This window comes from Kogia breviceps, chromosome 7, assembly GCF_026419965.1.
Source record: "Kogia breviceps isolate mKogBre1 chromosome 7, mKogBre1 haplotype 1, whole genome shotgun sequence".
Lineage (NCBI taxonomy): Eukaryota > Metazoa > Chordata > Mammalia > Artiodactyla > Physeteridae > Kogia > Kogia breviceps.
The window spans coordinates 51386944-51404264 of NC_081316.1; positions in this window are offsets into that span (position 1 = coordinate 51386944).

Here is a 17321-nt window from a genome sequence, read left to right on the forward strand (position 1 = left end):
CAAAATTCAACACCCATTTATGACAAAAACCCTCCAGAAAGTAGGCATAAAGGAATTTGAATTTTACCTCAACATAATAAAGGTCATATATGACAAATCCACAGCTAACACTGTCCTCAATGGTGAAAAACTGAAATCATTTCCACTAAGATCATAAATAAGACAAAGGTTGCCCACTCTCACCACTATTATTCAACATAGTTTTGGAAGTTTTAGCCACAGCAATTAGAGAAGAAAAAGAAATAAAAAGAATCCAAATAGGAAAAGAAGAATTAAAGCTGTCACTGTTTGCTAATGACATGATCCTATACATAGAGAATCCTAAAGATGTTACCAGAAAACTACTGGAGCTAATCAATGAATCTGGTAAAGTAGCAGTATACAAAATTAATGCACAGAAATCTCTTGCATTCCTTTACACTAATAATGAAAAATCTGAAAGAGAAATTAAGAAAATGCTCCCATTTACCATTGTAACAAAAAACTAAAATATCTAGGAATAAACCTACCTAAGGAGACAAATGAACTGTATGCAGAAAATTATAAGACACTGGTGAAAGAAATTAAAGATGATACAAATAGGTGGAGAGATATACGATGTTCTTGGATTGGAAGAATCAACATTGTGAAAATGACTATACTACCCAAAGCAATCTACAGATGCAATGCAACCCCTATCAAACTACCACTGGCATTTTTCACAGAACTAGAACAAAAAGTTCACAATTTGTATTGAAACACAAAAGACCCTGAATAGCTGAAGCAATCTTGAGAAAGAAAAGCGGAGCTGGAGGAATCAGGCTCCCTGACTTCACACTATACTACAAAGTGATAGTAATCAAGACAGTATGGTACTGGCACAAAAAAAGAAATATAGATCAATGGAACAGGACAGAAAGCCCAGAGATAAACCCATGCACATATGTTCACCTTATCTTTCATAAAGGAGGCAAGAATATACAGTGGAGAAAAGACAGCCTCTTCAACAAGTGGTGCTGGGAAAACTGGACAGCTACAGGTAAATGAATGAAATTAGAATACTCTCTAACACCATACACAAAAATATACTCAAAATGGATTGAAGACCTAAATGTAAGGCCAGACACTATCAAACTCTTAGAGGAAAACATAGGCAGAACACTCTGTGACATAAATCACAGCAAGATCCTTTTTGACCTACCTCCTAGAGAAATGGAAATAAAAACAAAAATAATTAAATGGGACCTAATAAAACTTAAAAGCTTTTGCACAGCAAAGGAAACCATAAACAAGATGAAAAGACAACCCTCAGAATGGGAGAAAATATTTGCAAATGAAGCAACTGACAAAGTATTAATCTCCAAAATTTACAAGCAGCTCATGCAACTCAATATAACAAACCAAACAACCCAATCCAAAAATGGGCAGAAGACCTAAATAGACATTTCTCCAAAGAAGATATACAGATTGCCAACAAACACGTGAAAGAATGTTCAACATCATTAATCATTAGAGAAAAACAAATCAAAACTACAATGAGAGGTCATCTCAGACCAGTCAGAATGGCCATCATCGAAAAACCTACAAACAATAAATTCTGGAGCAGGTGTGGAGCAAAAGGAGCCCTCTTGCACTGTTGGTAGGAATGTAAATTGATACAGTCAATATGGAGAACAGTATGGAGGTTCCTTAAAAAACTAAAAATAGAACCACCATATGACCCAGAAATCCCACTAATGGGCATATATCCTGAGAAAACCATAATTCAAAAAGAGTCATGTACCACGATGTTCATTGAAACTGTATTCACAATAGCCAGGACATGGAAGTAATCTAAGTGTCCATCAACTGATGAATGGATGAAGAAGTTGTGGCACATATATACAATGGAATATTACTCAGCCATAAAAAAAGAAATGAAATTTAGTTGTTTGTAATTAGGTGGATGAACCTAGAGTCTGTCATACAGAGTGAAATATGTCAGAAAGGGAAAAACAAATACCATATGCTAACACATACATATGGAATCAAAAAAACATAATAAAATGGTCATGAAGAACCTAGGGGCAAGACAGGAATAAAGATGCAGACCTACTGGAGAATGGACTTGAGGATATTGGGAGGGGGAAGGGTAAGCTGGCACAAAATGAGAGAGTGCCATGGATATATATAACTACCAAATGTAAAATAGATAGCTAGTGGGAAGCAGTTGCATAGCACAAGGAGATCAGCTCGGTGCTTCATGACCACCTAGACCAGTGGGATAGGGAGGGTGGGAGGGAGGGAGACACAAGAGGGAAGAGATATGGGGACATATGTGTATGTATAGCTGATTCACTTTGTTATGCAGCAGAAATTAACACACCATTGTAAAGCAATTATACTCCAATAAAGATATTTTAAAAAAGAAACATAAATCGTAGATTGACTTTTATATCATTACTATTTATATTTTATATAAAGCTTCTCTCTTTTTCTCATTTCCGTGGGAATGTAAAGTGTGTACCATGTTTACAACTCTCAGTCTTCTATTTAGCTAATCAATCTGCATCTGAAGTTCTAATTTCTTGTCAGCCCACACAAACTTAAGCTGATGGTTTTAAAGAGATTTATACCTTCCAAGTTGCAGATTGTACCAAAGAGGGCTTCTGTCACAATAACTATTTTTCTTAAAGCAGTCTCCTAATTTGATTCCATAACTTGAGTTTCTCATCTCTCCAAAACATGTTTCATGCTGTTGCCAAAGTTAACTTTCTAAAATAACTGTTCTTCTCCTCCACTACTCACATGGAGCCTACAGTGTATCACCACTGGTTTTGTAACTGATCAGGACCCTGTGGCGCCTTCCTGTGACAAACACCCCTGCCATGTCCTCTGTCTGTGTCTTGTTTGTAGAAAAATGTAGTCTCCCAGGCCTCCCCTGAGTCACAAAAGCCTGGCTCAATAATTAATTATTAAAAGGATGTGAACATGTAGCAATAAAATTAACAGTTAGGTCAGGAGAACTGGTAAGGATTTAAATAGTAAATCAGCCATATGGCAGTCAACAGAACCTTTAGTTCCTCTCTGAAGTACCTAGATAACAGTATCTGATGCACATTTCCTGAACTGTTGATGCTAAAACCCCCACCAAATGTAAAAATTTCACTACTGATGACCATGAGCACATAGCCCGCAGATCTGTTGGAACCTGGGGATTTATAGTGCTAACCCTTAGGACACTACCCTGTTACCTTACCATCGACCAATCAGAGAACTTTATGGGAGCTGATCACAATTCCTGTGACTCCTCTCTCTCACTTTGCCTTTAAAAATGCTTCCCTGAAGAAGTGAGAGAGTGGCATTGACATATACACTACCAAATGTAAAATAGATAGCTAGTGGGAAGCAGCCACATAGCACAGGGAGATCAGCCTGGTGCTTTGTGACCAACTAGAGGAGTGGGATAGTGATGGTGGGAGGGAGACACAAGAGGGATATGGGGATATATGTATACATATAGCTGATTCATTTTCTAATACAGCAGAAACTAACACAACACTGTAAAGCAATTATACTCCAATAAAGATGTTAAAAACAAAAATGCTTCCCTGACGCTGGGTTTTTTTGAGCATTAGCTGCCCCAAACTCTCTGCCTGGTGCCTTACAATATATGCTGTACTTTCCTTCACTATGACCCAGTGTCCGTAGATTGGCTTTACTGTGAGTGGGTGAGCAAATCCAAGTTTGGTTCAGTAACACTTTCAAGATTTCTCATGGTGAAAACCCTTCAGGATTTAAGGATGGACTCATCATTATCTACAAAACACTTAACCTCCATTCCTTTACCCATGGTGGTCCTTTAGTTTAGTATTTCTTCCTGGCCCCCACTTATTCTTTGCTTATTGGAATACCTTGTTACCTTAAAGACCTACCTCATCTGTGACCTGTTTTTTGGAAGCCTTCCATGGTGAAATAATCATAAATATTCCCTCCTTTATGTTTCCAGAACATGTTACTTTCCATTTATTTAGCATGTGTATATTGCTCTGTCTTGAATCAAAAGTAATTGCTTATTTTTAATTTACTTTATTAGATTATATAGTCCTTAAGGGTCAACATTGCGGGGTTTTTTTCTAATTTCCTCCCAATAGTCCCCCACCACCAACATCCAGCATAAATAAATGCTTTATAAATATACACTGATTCCAGTTTAATTTCTAAAACTCACTAACATAAATGAGTAATTTCAGTACTATTTAGCCTTCACTATCTGCAAGGGCTTTTATGATTACCATTCTCTATGTCACTGACATCTCATTCGATTTCTCTCTGACCTCGTGATCTATGGTCTTGAAATCTTGTCTCCAGTGTGTTACATTTTCACTTGATCAATTTTGTACCATAATGATTTAATTAAATTATTGATTATTCACTGGTCTCTATGTCTTTATGCATTTAACAGCTTGATCTATTCATATGTGCTGAAGTACTGCTTCTGCAGAAATATATTGAGAAAGAAAAATAAGAATCAATCTAAAGCAAAATGACTTTATTGTCTTCTTAAACTGAATTTGATTTCATTGATAATATTCTTTCAGAATGAGTCTGATTAATGTACACTGCCCTTAGTATTCTTTAAACATGGCCACTGGATATATCCCTCAATTTTGAATTTATAGCCATGTCTAAGCAGTCCCTGCCAAAAAGAAGAAGAAGAAGAAAAGGAATAAAAATGAAAATCCAGGAACTAGATTGATTCAAGGAGGCTTATATATTCCATGTGGTAAAACAGAAACAAAAGAGAAGAGTCAACAAGGAGATGATACTTGTAACATTTGGCAGCTTGCTCACTGAGAACGACTCTTAATTAGCATTATTACCCCCCAAAGAAACTGGCATACTACCTTGTACATAGGCACTGTGCCATCAAACAGATGGGTCTGTACAAGAGATGCCAAAAAACCACATATGAACATCAAACATGGCTCTTAACCATGTTATTTTCAGCTTATAGTATTTAAATGACTGTTGTCCTGCAATGCCATGATTGCAGTCAAGAAGAAGAGCAAATATGGCAATTACAACCACAGCAACTGTCAGGGACCAAATAAGAGGGGTTCCCATTTCAACCTCCCTCTTTGGCTGTTGCTTTGAATTTTAGCTAATAAAAAGGCCTAAAAGTTTAATGCTCTGGTACCAAGTACAGAAACTCCAGGAAACACTTTCTTATATATAAAGACAAACATTAGCAAATGGACTAAAGTCATCATTCTGAAGGATGATGAGAATTTTCTAGGGGCTGATGAAAATTTTGTTTCTGAAAATAGACTTTCTACTGAAATCATGAGTACCTAAAAAGACTTCTCTAGCAGTATGTATCACTGAAATTTGAAAAGATTGATTTCCAGTACCATTTGAAAGTTTAAATTAAATTTTGACCATCAAAATATATTTCAATTAAAAAAAATGCGTCTTATGTCAGCCACATAGCCAACTTAGTTTCTCACAACCTTGGATTTATAACCTTATTTATAAAATCTAAAATTAAAGTCAATTAATATTAATGAAGCACTTATTATGTTCATAGCACTATGCTGAGCTCTGTGTGTGATAAAGAAACAAGTAAGACAACAGGTCTGCCATCTTTGGACTTTCCATGCAGTTGTGAAGGACATACTTGATAAGTTATATTTGAAATTTTATGATTGTTTACTGAAAGAAGTTATACCCAGTTTAAGGCAGCAGTAAAGATCCTTGAAGGAAGTAAAATTCAAAATAGGCTGAGAAGAGTGGGTAGAATTTATAATCAGTTGAATAAAGTATACAGTTGTTATCTATTCTTTATGGAGCAGATACAGACAGAGGTTCTGATAATGTCTGGATAATTAAATGGCTTCTCCATGGCTTTCTGAATACTGTTATATTATCCTTTAAAATATTCCAATAATTGCCTAAATAAATAATATTCTTCTCTGGTGGATTTCCTGCAAAGATCCCATCCGTCATGCCTTGTATTGTCTTTAGTTGCAGAGAGGACCACAAAAGCCTGTCTGCCTAAGGAAACCTGGCCAAAGAGAAAGCCAACTCATGAGGAGTCACTATGCAAGCTTCTCAATCAGAGATATCTGAGGGATTTCCAGGGTCACTTCCAACAGAACCACCTTGCTCATCTTCCTTCTTAATTTTCCAGAATTATATACTTCCCCCCATTCCCAAGGAAAATAGATTTCCATTTTCCTTCTCAGTTCAACAGAATTCAGTCTTGGAAGTCAAAATTTTAAATGTATTAATTGGTCCACATTATCTATTTTCCTGCTGCTGTGTTCTTCTGCTACTTCAGTTCCATTCAGGACCAGAGTTTTCCTTTCCCACAAGTCTCATAACCAAAAATGTGTCCTCTGATTCTTCCCAGCCTTGACTTTTCCTGACTTTTTGATTCAATAAACTTCTGCTCTGGAAAGGAACTGGCTGGCCCTTATCAGTGGACATATAAACCTTAATGATCCTCTCCACTAACATTAAAGCTATCAAGTTTGCCTTCATAATAAGAGTGTCTTTAAGTGTAAGTGTCTCCCAGTAGGCATTTATCCTCTGTGTGGGAGGGAAACAATGGAATGGATTGAAATGCAGTCTCTTCCCTAAATGTTAGGATTGAATTAACCTGTCAGCTCCCTATGAAAATTTAAAAATAACGGCTCAACAGGCTCATATATTATATGTTTGAATAATAGGAAATGTTAAACAAAATGTCTGACTTACAGTAGGCACTCAGTAAATATTTAAAGAATAGGTAAATTAATTCCTTTCCTTTAACATTATTATTGTAACCTTATAAAAACCCTGTTGCCTAGTAACTACTCAATGAAACTGTTCCTGACCACAAGGTATGATTATTATTTATAATTTATAAATTGTATTTTCTAAGTAAATATATTTATAAATTATTTTTAAAATGTAGTATTCAACTTTTAACATCCTATAGCAAATAGCAAGTCAATTGCAAATACTAGACACTAAAAACAGATTCGTTATTCATTTATTCAACAAATATTCCTTAGACAGTCTATCAGGATTGGTGAGGTTATGTGGCAACAATAAACAACCTGAGAACTCAATGGTTTAAAACAATACAATGCATATTTTACTCACACTATATATCTATTGCAGGTTCATAAGAGGGTTCTGCTCATTGTGGTCACTCACTGACCAGTTTAACAGAGATATCATCTCATGTTATTCTTCCATGATCACAGATGCCAAGAAAACAGAGACAATTATGAACCAGACACTAGTTCTTAAAGCTGTTTCATGGAATGCCACATGTCACATCTGCCAAAATTTTATTGATCAAAAAAAGTCACATGGATATGCCTGGGTTCAATAGACAAAGGTATATAACCTTCCACATTTGTAGTACCACAGGAGATAAATCAAGCTGCATGGTGAAAAGTAACACAATTTTCTACAAGCGTGTAGTAATTTATTTGGTTTGATGCACCAAGTCACAAGTTGAATAAGATAAACTTGAGCTCTGTTGAGTATTATCACCTCCTTGGGGTTGGGAATGATTTTGTTTCTCTGTGTCCTCCCCCCATGAAAAAAAATCTCTTCAATTTATGATTGTGGATAATAATGATGACTAAGTTTACTTCACAGGAGTCGTCACAAAATAACAATCTCTTACAATGAAGTTGAACGTAGCAAACACTTTGGGTTACTAAGGCCTAAATGTAGAGCCTATCTAGATTTTCTCCTACTCAATTATCTCATCAAAGCTCACTGTATGTAAACTATGTAGGAGACAGATTGCCCTTCTGATTGCCCACACCATGCCTCTAAGTCCCCTCCACATTTTGTCTTCATCCTCTCCACCACTCTTCCTAAAACTCTAACCATATCTGGAAGCCTGGAAGATAAAAAGCCTCAATTACCTTCCCATCTTGTTTTTGGAGACTGCCACTGAAACCAGAAGTGCTAACAGAGAGATGCAAAGTGCTACAAAGTACAAAGTGCTACATAAATTTAAGAATGACGCTTACAATAAACCTAAAGAAGTGTGCCTCTAGTGAGGACAGTGAAGATAGAAGAGATTTGGGAGACAAAACTTGGGGCCATTCTGATCTGATAGTTGTAAAAGTAACATAGCAGACCATGTATATAGTCTTCTATTTTCTTAAGTATTAGGTCTAATTAAGTTTTTCTACTTTTGTTTTAAGTTTAAGCTTTTGGTTATGGTCCTTTAATGAGCTGCTTTGTTCTAGAACCCCCCCCAAAAAAAGGACTATAAATTTATCTTGGGACTATAAGCTGGTTGGAGCAGCAAGGTTGGCTTTAGACAGAAGTGTTTATTCAATAGTCAGTCTTGGCTGAAGGCATTATGGTATAATGGGAATACCATGGGATTTTTTTTTTTTTTTGGTGGTATGCGGGCCTCTCACTGTTGTGGCCTCTCCCGTTGCGGAGCACAGGCTCCGGACGCGCAGGCTCAGCGGCCATGGCTCACGGGCCCAGCCGCTGCGCGGCATGTGGGATCTTCCCAGACCGGGGCACGAACCCGTGTCTCCTGCATCGGCAGGCGAATTCTCAACCACTGCGCCACCAGGGAAGCCCCAATACCATGGGATTTTAAGCCAAGTTGACACAGTTTTGAGTACAGACTCTATTGCTCATTACCAAATTTCTCACTGAACTTCAGATCTTTTCTTCAAAATGGAGATAATATCAGCCACTTCATATTATCATAGGATTAAAAATATAAAGGTAATGCAATACCATAGGAAAATGCCTAGCAGAGAGATTCTCCCTCTGCCCTTTGGTGATTCATATGTATCCTTTCTGCTAGGTTTTCTTCTCAGAGAATATGGTATGTTTCATCTTTATCTAGAGTTTCTAATTTTATATGAAATATAAGAGTTATGACTATCTCAGGAAATATTTTATCGGGTCTATGAACAGTAACACTAAATTATAACTGATAACCAGACTTAGGATGTTATCTCTCTCTGAGGTAATTTGAATTTTGAAAGGGGATAAAGTCTTAAGGTAAAGAATTAATCTTAATCTCACATAAGCCCCCACCCTGAGTCTTTTAACTTTCAACTTGTGTGATCCTGAACTAATCACTATTTATCCTTGGGTAAGTTATTGCCCATTCTAAGCCTCCATTTTTTGCTTTGTTTTGTTGTTGTTTTTAACTTTAACACAATGAATTAAACTTGGTTTTCTTTAAAGGTAAACCCTACCAGTCCTAACATTCTATAGTTTTTATTGTGAAACTTCAAGGAATAATAAAGAATGAAAATAATATTTACCAAATATAAAAATTAGGCTGTGTGCTCTAAATAATTTTTAATTCTCAAAGAATTTCTGAGTCATAATTATTCTCTCTGTTTTACAAATGAGGACTTTGAGGTTTAGCAAGAATTAAGAGGCTTGCCCTAGGTTGGATGGTTGACAAGCAGATGAGCCAAACTTTAAACTCCCACTCATCTAACTCCAAAGCCTTTGTTCATTTCACCCCTGCAATGGGAAAGCCTTTTTTGCCACCCATGAAATTACACCATTAAGGAGGCCACTATTATCAAGGCTGTTTGTTTTATTGCAGTCATCTACACACCATCACTTGTAAGCTCCTAGAGAAAGACAGTCATGCGTAATTTGTTTTCTGACGTTCCAGCTCCGAAGAAAACTAATGGATCAAGTAAGAAAACTAATGGATCAAGTATGTTTTCAACTAGGGTTTGCAACAGAATAGAAGGCAGAAAAGGAGGAGTAGGAGAGAGAAGAAGGGAGGAAGATAAGAAAGAAGGAAAGAAGCACTTATTTTATTTCTTACCCATTATGAGCTTTAAATCTTGCTTGGCTAAGCTGGAATAACAGTTATCTGAAAGCTATTTATAGATAGCCATTTTCTACTATAAGCAGGATATTGTGAAATTAAACTTTATTTTGAAAACTTTAAATTTTTTCAAGTTTAATGTCATTCTACTTTCAACTTTGTGACATCACACACAAGAAGGTATTTTACGTCAAAAGGAATGAAAAACTTTTCCTCTATATTCTTATGTTCTGTAATTGAGACATGCAAATTAAACTGGCAAAAAGATTAACAACATAAAAGTGTAAAAATTTTATGTGCATGCAGACTCCACAGAAAAAAAGTGAAAACCCAAAGAAGTGGTTAGACTGGGGGTTTATACATCATTTTAAAAAGAGCAATAAATTGTGGGAAGCTAACTAGGAGATATATGGTAAGTAAGGGTTGTTTATTAAGATGTGTTATACAGACTCATCTCAGTGTTATCTCAGGTCTTCCTGGCATGGGAGACGGAACACCTTTACAGATGGAAATGTATATTACCTTTATGAAGGACAATTTATGCCCTGCTCTTAGGCAGAAAATGTGGAGGACAGAGAGCTTTTCTTGTGTTTGTTGTTTTTCAATTGACTTCAAGCTCAAAATAATTCTTATGCCAAAGTGGCATTTTTAGGGGGGTGGAATATTCTGATCCCCTTCAATGCCAATAAGATTTTTGAATATTTAAAAGAACAACAAAGTCTATTAGAAAGTCTAGAGAAGATGGGAGTGAGAAAATGCCTTCACTCCCTGGTGGTTGCCATGTTGAGTATACACTTCCGGTATCAAAATTTATTTAAAATTATATATCCCTTGACCTAGCAATCCTACTTCCTGGAAGATATTGAGAGGCAATAATCAGATGCATGTACAAAAATGTGCCTATATATTTGTTAATCAAAGCCAATTTTATAATAGTAATAAACTAGGGGGAAACCCTAAATGTACATCTACAGATAAATGAATATATAAAGTATTATGGCCAAACTATGAAACAGGTATCTACAATATAGATCTTTATTTATTGGCATGACAGATGTCTTTGTCATACCATTTAATGAAAACATTGGTTATAGAATATATATAGCATGGGCTTCCCTGGTGGCGCAGTGGTTGAGAGTCCCCTGCCGATGCAAGGGACACGGGTTCGTGCCCCGGTCTGGGAAGATCCCACATGCCGCGCAGCGGCTGGGCCCGTGAGCCATGGCCGCTGAGCCTGCGCGTCCGGAGCCTGTGCTCCGCAACTGGAAAGGCCACAACAGTGAGAGGCCCACGTACCGAAAAAAAAAAAAAAAAAAAAAAGAATATATATAGCATGAAAATGTAAATATTATATTAATAAGATCTGTCTATGTAACTTTTTATAGGGAGATGTCTATATTCACCAAAAACTAACAGTAGTAATCATTAGCTTATCTTTACTTTTTAATAATATTTTAGTTTTCATGATTTACAGGTGTTACTTTTATTATTGAGAGAAAAAGCTATTTTTAATTGGGAAAACTGTGTTTTGAAATATTAGAAAATATGAAAATATTATGATGAAGTTTTAATAAAATAAACCTTGGGAGATTTGAAAATAATTGGATATATAGTAGTCTCCCCTTATCTGCAGGGGTTATATTCCAATATACCCAGTGGTTGCCTGAAACCTCAGATAGTACGTAACCCTATGTATACTAAGTTTTTTCCTATACAGACATAGCTATGATAAAGTGTAATTTATAAATTAGGCACAGTAAGAGACTATCTGAATTGCCAGCATCACTACTCTTGTGCATTGGGATCATTGTTAAGTAAAATAAGGATTACTTGAACACAAGCACTGTGATACTGTAACAGTGGATCTGATAACTGAGATGGCTACTAAGTGCCTATGTGGTGGGTAGCATATACGGCATGAATATGCCAAACAAAGGAATGATCTCAAGTGGGATGAAGCAGTATGGTGTAAGATTTCATCAAGCTACTTAAAACTCCATGCAATTTAAAGTATGAGTTGATTATTTCTGGAATTTTCCATTTAATATTTTTAGACCAAAGTTGACCATAGGTAACAAACCATGGAAAGCAAAACTGGGAATAAGGGTGGACTACTGTAAAAGGTTTAAGTATGTTCTCAATATCATAAGGACTTGAAATATTGTCACAACTTTTTAAATACAACTCCAAAAAAATAGATCACTTTGGATAGTACCTGTCCATAGAAAGTGGGCAGAGGGTCAGAACAAGAGGAGAAAATATCTTGTACCTCACTTAGCTCCACCCTCTTTTCTAGTGAGTTTGTGGAATATCAAATAAATTCCCATCACATGGTTTAGTCAAATGTTTTAAATGGAAGTCTGATATAGTGTCTTCCAACACTGCTCTTCATCTAGGGATATGATTTTTATCTTGTAATGCATTTTGAAAAAGTTGATCTCTCTGTAATGATAATTGTGTGAGAAAATTTAACTACTCCTTGGGATTGTATGTGGGAAATCCAAAAATAATAGCAATAGCATTAAATAATAACTCCCAACTTTATTTATATGATGGGAATTGTTTGAGTGTTTCACTGAAACTTTGTCTATAGACCAGCCTACTGGAAGGTTTAATATTCTCCATGGTATCTGTTCTGGATCTCAGGAGTGGTACTATTGCTTTCCCTGTTGTTTTATATAACAGCATGGAAATTCAGGATAAAGACCCCAAAACAAATAGCCAGACTTAGAAACATTCAATAAGGGCAACATATTTTATTTCTTTTAAACAAAATGAAATCTTTATAAGAATATTAGCATAAATATCAGTATCATACTTCTAAACGCCACAGAAAATTGAGAGCTGAAAGGGACCATAGAGAGTGCCAAAAATTTATCGTAAATGAGGTGTCAATATAAAATGTAAATCTCAGAAAAAAAAGAATTTATTTGCCATTGTACAAGTCCCAATTATCTTCCACAGTATCCTCTCATTGAGCCACTTTTTCTTAAAGTAAGTAATTTCTGTCCTTACCCCTCATGTCAGCACTTCCAGGATTTCTTGTCCTAGAATTTTGCCTGTACCCGTGCTCTCCCTGATTTGAGGCTTGAACTGGTCACAGTGCTGTCAGAGCTAGTCTTCCCCTGCACTGGCTGTTCCTGTCAAGTAGTTAGTGGACTGAGTCTTTGATTTCCTCCGTCTCCTCCCTAAGTCAAAGTGAAATGAAAACAATAGGATTCTCGTTGGCTTCCATTACTGTATTTTCTCCATTCTGAAACAATATATTACTTTTCTGACATGTAGAGCTCCCTAATTTTTTCTTCATATCTTATGCCTATATCTTAAACTTCTTTTGGGTATAACACAACTCAATTCTGAGGCATATATTGACTTAAATTAGATTAGTTGTTTATTAACTTTATCTATTTTTGTGGAACGTTTTATATAATTTAACTGATATTTAACTCTCCTTTCCCAAATATTCTTTTTAAAAGAAGGCAATCTTCTGGGACAATTTTAAATTGATTCAAAGTACTTTACATTTTAATAATTAAACAGTACTTTCCACAAAATGAATTAAAGATCTTGTCCTACTCTCTGAAGAAAAATCCTCAGAGGAATTTGATTAAAGATAACCTATTTCTTATATTTTACATAAAATCTAATTAGAGAATCAATCTCTGCTTTTGGCTCAAAGGGACTGGGCCAAAACAATTAAAACCCCACATATCTAAAAAAAATTATTGTAAAACTTGATGTTTTATACTCACCAGAAAACTACATTTTTTTTCTCTCTTTCTGTATAAATTATCAAAATAACAGCATGCAGGTCAATAGATCTTCAGCATATTAATTTCATGTTACTATTATAATACCAATACCATGAGATATTATTGTTGAGTATTACTGTTGTCAATTTAAATGAAGAAATTAAGATAAAATTGGATCAGTAAGTTGCCCAAAGTCACCAATACACGTGGGAGAGCTATAGATTCTAATGTAAAGTCACTAACCTTTCCATTATGTCAATACTCCAGAGAAACACTCATGATGAGAAATTGGTTTGAAATATTTGTCTGGATGGGACTTCATAGTATATGATCCAACCAAAAATATGTAGATTGTAACTCATTGTTATTTCAGTTACAAGTTTAATCATAAGACCCCTTGGTCTGTGCCCAACACAACTTAACTACCTTGAACTACTTATTCACTCTATCTCTTTATTCCTCTGCCATTTGGAACCTATAGAGTCTCTAAATGTTTAAATATTTTTCACAATTCCAATTCCCCAAAGAACCAGCTTTCTAACCCCTTTGTAGGATAAGCCTCCAAATGCCAGTAGCTCTCATCTCCATGAAATTGTTTGTTTCCAAAGAGCACTATGCTATTCCACGCATTCTTAACCTGGCAGTGAACTTGAGCAGGAGGAAAGATGATACTTACTCCTTTAAAATATATACAAATATTGTGTATATTTGAATATGTGCATTTTACTGAGGACTGAGTCCTTAAATTTTAAAAATTCCCTGAGGGAAAATTTTTATTTTTCCACAAAACACTTAATTCTATCTAAATTGCAAGCAGCGTTCACCATGGTAGGAATATTGGCGAGCTGGAGAGAAAGTGTTGCTCAATAAGTATGTGAAAGAATAAATATAAAAAGAAGAAGTAAAAGAAGGAAAGGTAGAGGAATAACATTTTTCACTTATTCAAAAACATTTCTTGAGCACCTGCTGTGTGAGACACCACGTATTACCTTATAGAACACTTAAAAGCATGCAAATTACTTTCAAAAACATTATCTAATTCAATAGTACTTAGTATATTTAAAGTGAATATTTACTAATGAATAAAATCTTTAATGTTACTTTATTAGAGTGATTAGTTTCAAAACTGATATAGGGAAATAATAAATCTTAATAAACAATGACTAAAGTTTGCAAAAAGTGATTGCTAAAAATGAGCTCTCTGAAACTGAATCTGGCAAACAATTCTCAGAGGTATAAGGTACAGCTGTGCATTCAAGCCTGAAATCACTACATCAGCTAATTTTAGACTATACTTATCAGTAATAATGGTATGTCATTGTTCTCATTTTTTATACTATATTACCTACCCATGATTCCTACTCTGACAGCTAAATTGTTCTCAAATTTACCATAGTCAAAAAAATTTAAATTACACATGTGCATGATTTTGTTTCTAGAACTTTGGAAAATTGATGATGGTGATGATGGAGAGCTTACTCCTGACTTTTGACAAGTTTAGATTGAACCACAGCCAAAAGAGATTTTCAAAGGGTATAATAATAGCACTTTCAAAAAGTCTAGGAAACAACTTTTATCACATTTTGTGAAGTCCTCAATTCACTGAGAATAAACTAGATATTAATTATTATTATTATATATTATTTATGCTACTATTATATTTATTACTCTTTTGAGACTGTTTTAATGAACATAGCAGGATAGTAACTTAGAAGACTCAAATCTCCCATCTTATGCTTCAGCCAGAGAGGTTAGCCAATACTAGGACTAGTTTTACTCAATTTTATAAATATTTGGTTAATTGTTTGTTTTGCTCACCAGCTGCACACTACTTGAGGGTGGTATATGTGAAAATACATGTAAAAATAAGGAAATAAAGACAGGACTGTAGACGAGGTCCAACTGATCTTGTTTTTTCCTCTGTCCCATGGTACCTCTCAGTAAATATCTACCTACTTTATTTGGGCTTACTCGGTTGGTGAAAAATCAGAAATAATTAACAATATCTGAGAATTATATTTACTGTGATTATAAACATATAAAATTTCTTATTTAATATTCCCAATAATCCTTACAAATAGAGAATAGTTTTGTTTTGTTTTGTTTTTCACATAAAGAAAAGAGAGTCAAGGAAATTAGACTATTTGAAAAAAGGATAAGAGCTCAGTTTCAGTTTGGCTCTGTTTGACTTAAAACCCATCGTGCTTCCTTACTATTAGTCTAGTTTTAACACAAGAGATCAACCAGGAAGGTAGTTCCATAATCTAGATGTGAAAGAAAGAGAGTTTAGACTACACCAGTTGAGTTGGAAAGACAGAGAATAAGGGAAGGATGATGGCTCATCACATGGGTTTTCTAAGAATGTTTCAGCATGACTCAAAATAGGATAAGGCTCGATATACCTCAGTGACCTCCCAGAAGTCTGTAACACAATTTCATTCAAGAAATATGGTGGCTAATTCTTGTTCTAATCCGACTTTCCAATCCTAATCCCAGCCTAACATGAACTCCAAATCTTGTTTCATACAACATGACTATTTAAATTCCTTAGTGGATATTATTGCCCCTTTTTTTCATTCTCAAAACACAGTGTTTTAAATAAGCCTACAAAAATAGTATACACATTATATTATAAGCTTGCAAAAAGAAGCAAAGTCCATTATTTTGTGATTTATTTCAGGTATACTTTGAGCATATTTTCTGAAGTGGAAATTCTTACCTTTTAATTTGCTCTCTCTCTTATTTATTCTAAACTTACTCTCAACTTTGCAAAACCATGCCTGAATGGTCTGTTTAGTCAGTAACAATTTATCTTGTCATAGTATAAGTCATGTAACTGGTAATGTTTTAGCTTCTGGAGAAACAAGTGAATAAGACATGGTAGTGGCCCATCAGAACCTCGTAGTCTCTTAGAGAGTCAGGCAAATAGAGTCAATACAAGGAGGTGAGGTCCTTGTAGAAGTTCTCAGAAGGCACAATGGAGGAGAAAGGAAAGAGGAGCTGGTTGCTTCTTATTCTTGTAATCTTTGTTCTTAAAGCTAGAATTGGCTTTTGACTCATCATATATTACAAGTTCTAAGCTAAATTGACTTTGCACATTAATCTGATCACATCTTCCAAGTTTAAATTATAGTAAAGGTCTCCCATCATATAAATTTGAAATATCTTACCAGGATAGAAGTCCTATATAAATTCTGGCCCCTGACAACCTCTCATTTCTCATTACACTAAGACATATACCATCACTTTAGCCATATTACAAAAATATACAGTTCAACAATGGCACACTCCTGCCTCTGAGACCTCACACAAGGTTTTTCTTCTATCTGAAATGCTATTCCTCTTTCTTCTAGCTAACTCCAAGTAAAATTTTCTGGTAACTCTTTTTTTTCTAGCTAATTTCCATCTAATTTTAGCTTAAGATTTGCATTCTCCAGGAATCCTTCCTGACCCGTGATTCCAGTGCTCATACCATGTACTCCCAAAGCAGCATGATTATAAGGCTGTCTAACATGAAATTGTTGAACTAGTTTTCTATGCTGTATAATAAATTACCACAAACTAATCAGTTTAAAACAATGCACATTTATCTAACAATTCCTGTGGATCAGGATTCTGGGCACAGCTAAGTTGGGTGCCTATGTAAGAATACAATCAAGGTGTTGATAAGGGCTAGGTTCTCATTGGGAAGTTCAATGGGGAAAAATTTGCTTTCAGTTGGTTGGTATACTTTATCTGTGGCTCTACGACTCATGGCTTGCTTGCTTCTT